Source organism: Suncus etruscus, chromosome 8, assembly GCF_024139225.1.
Source record: "Suncus etruscus isolate mSunEtr1 chromosome 8, mSunEtr1.pri.cur, whole genome shotgun sequence".
Classification (NCBI taxonomy): domain Eukaryota; kingdom Metazoa; phylum Chordata; class Mammalia; order Eulipotyphla; family Soricidae; genus Suncus; species Suncus etruscus.
This window is the reverse complement of record NC_064855.1, coordinates 43876953-43880432: the sequence shown is the minus strand read 5'-3', so window position 1 is coordinate 43880432 and position 3480 is coordinate 43876953.

Here is a 3480-nt window from a genome sequence, read left to right as displayed (position 1 = left end):
CAAGGCAAACACCGCTGTGCTATCTCTCCGGGCCCCCCATTACAAATATTATACTCAATGGAGAAACATTGAGAGCCTTTACTCTAAATTCTGGCACAAGACAACACTGCCCCTTCTCGCCACTCCTATTCAACATAGTTTTGGAAGTACTTGCCATAGTAATTAGGCAAGAAAAAGATATCAAAGGCATTCAGATAGGAAAGGAAAAAGTCAAGCTCTCACTGTTTTTAAATGACATGATAGTATATTTACAAAATCCTAAAAGATTCTACCAAAAAGCTCCTAGAAACAATAGATTCATATAGCAAAGTGGTAGGCTACAAATTAACACACAAAAATCAACAGCCTTCTTATACACACATTATGATAGAGAAGAAATAGACATTTGATAAGCAATTTTATTCAAAATAGAACCTCAGATATTAAAATACCTTGTAGTCATCTTACCTAAAGAGGTGAAGAACCTATACAAAGAAAACTATAAAAGACTGCTTCAAGAAATAAAAGAAGACACATGGAAATAAAAACATATACCCTGTTCATTGATTAGGAGGATTAACATAAACAAAATGGCAATAATGCCCAAAGCATTATAGACATTAAAACAGCATGACACTAGAATAAAGATAGACCCACGGATAAATGGAATAGGGTAAGAATCTAGTGAATAGTCTCCAGGCATACAATCAATTAATCTTTGATAAAGGGACAAGAAATTCAAAATGGAGCAAGAAAAACCTCTTTAACAAGTGGTGTGACTAATCAGCCACATGCAAAAAAGCGAACTCAGACTCCATTTAACCTCATGCATAAAGGTCAAATAAAAATGGATTGAAGACCTTGATATAATGAACCTGAAACTATAAATTATAAAAAAAAAAAACCACAGGGGCTGGAAAGATAGCTCAGCAGTAGGACATTTGCCTTGCAAGTGCCGACCCAGGACCAATGACGGTTCGAATCCTGGGCATCCCATATGGTCCCCTGTGCCCGCCAGGAGCAATTTCTGAGCAGAGAGCTAGGAGTAACCCCTGAGTGCCACAGGTTGTGACCCCCCAAAAAAAGAAAGAAAAAGAAGAAAGAGAAAAGAAAGGAAGGAAGGAATAAAAAAGAAAGAAAAATAAAGGGGCCGGAGAGATAGCATGGAGGTAAGGCATTTGCCTTTCAAGCAGGAGGTCATCAGTTTGAATCCCGGCATCCCATATGGTTCCCCCGTGCCTGGAGCCAGGAATAACCCCTGAGCACTGCCAGGTGTGACCCAAAACCACACACACACAAAAAGAAATAAATAGAAATAAAGAAATAAAAAGAGAGAGAGAATGAAAGAAAGAAAAAAGGAAGAAAGAAAGGGAAAGAAAGAAAGAAAGAAAGAAAGAAAGAAAGAAAGAAAGAAAGAAAGAAAGAAAGAAAGAAAGAAAGAAAGAAAGAAAGAAAGAAAGAAAGAAAGAGGGCCTGGAGAGATAGCACAGCGGCATTTGCCTTGCTAGCAGCTGATCCAGGAGCAAAGGTGGTTGGTTCGAATCCCAGTGTCCCATATGCTCCCCCGTGCCTGCCAGGAGCTATTTCTGAGCAGCCAGGAGTAACCCCTGAGCACCGCTGGGTGTGACAAAGAAAAGAAAAAAAGAAAGAAAGAAAGAAAGAAAGAAAGAAAGAAAGAAAGAAAGAAAGAAAGAAAGAAAGAAAGAAAGAAAGAAAGAAAGAAAGAAAGAAAGAAAGAAGAAAGGAAGGAAGGGAGGGAGCGAGGAAGGGAGGAAGGGAGGAGGAGGAAGGAAGGAAGGAAGGAAGGAAGGAAGGAAGGAAGGAAGGAAGGAAGGAAGGAAGGAAGGAAGGAAGGAAGGAAGGAAGGAAGAAAGATGTTTGCAGATGACATGATACTCTACTTAGAAAACCCTAAAGACTCTACCAAAAAGCTTCTAGAAACAATAGACTCATATAGCAAGGTGTCAGGCTACAAAATTAACACACAAAAATCAATGGCCTTTCTATACACCAACAGTAATAAAGAAGAAATGGACATTAAGAAAACAACCCCATTCACAATAGTGCCACAAAAACTCAAATATCTTGGAATCAACTTGACTAAAAATGTGAAGGACCTATACAGAGAAAACTATAAAACTCTGCTCCAAGAAATAAGAGAGGACACGCGGAAATGGAAACGCATACCCTGCTCGTGGATTGGCAGGATTAACATCATCAAAATGGCAATACTCCCCAAGGCATTATACAGATTTAATGCTATCCCTCTAAAGATACCCATGACATTCTTCAAAGAAGTGGATCAGACACTTTTGAAATTCATTTGGAACAATAAACACCCTCGAATAGCCAAAGCAATCATTGGGAAAAAGAATATGGGAGGAATTACTTTCCCCAACTTTAAACTGTACTACAAAGCAATAGTTATCAAAACAGCATGGTATTGGAATAAGGACAGGCCCTCCGATCAGTGGAATAGGCTTGAATACTCAGAAAATGTTCCCCGGACATACAATCACCTAATTTTTGATAAAGGAGCAAGAAATCCTAAATGGAGCAAAGAAAGCCTCTTCAACAAGTGGTGTTGGCACAATTGGATAGCTGCTTGCAAAAAATTGAACTTAGACCCCCAGCTATCATCAAGTACGAAGGTAAAATCCAAATGGATTAAAGACCTCGATATCAGCCCCAAAACCATAAGATATATAGAACAGCACATAGGCAAGACACTCCAGGACATTACAGGCATCTTCAAGGAGGAAACTGCACTCTCTAAGCAAGTGAAAGCAGAGATTAACAGATGGGAATATACTAAGCTGAGAAGCTTCTGCACCTCAAAGGAAATAGTGCCCAGGATACAAGAGCCACCCACTGAGTGGGAGAAACTATTCACCCAATACCCATCAGATAAGGGGCTAATCTCCAAAATATACAAGGCACTGACAGAACTTTACAAGAAAAAAACATCTAATCCCATCAAAAAATGGGGAGAAGAAATGAACAGACACTTTGACAAAAAAGAAATACACATGGCCAAAAGACACATGAAAAAGTGCTCCACATCACTAATCATCAGGGAGATGCAAATCAAAACAACGATGAGATACCACCTCACACCACAGAGAATGGCACACATCACAAAGAATGAGAATAAACAGTGTTGGCGGGGATGTGGAGAGATAGGAACTCTTATCCACTGCTGGTGGGAATGCCGTCTAGTTCAACCTTTATGGAAAGCGATATGGAGATTCCTCCAAAAACTTGAAATCGAGCTCCCATATGATCCAGCTATACCACTCCTAGGAATATACCCTAAGAACACAAAAATACAGTACAAAAACCCCTTCCTTACACCCATATTTATTGCAGCACTATTTACCATAGCAAGACTCTGGAAACAACCAAGATGCCCTTCAACAGATGAATGGCTAAAGAAACTGTGGTACATATACACAATGGAATATTATGCAGCTGTCAGGAGAGATGAAGTCATGAAATTTT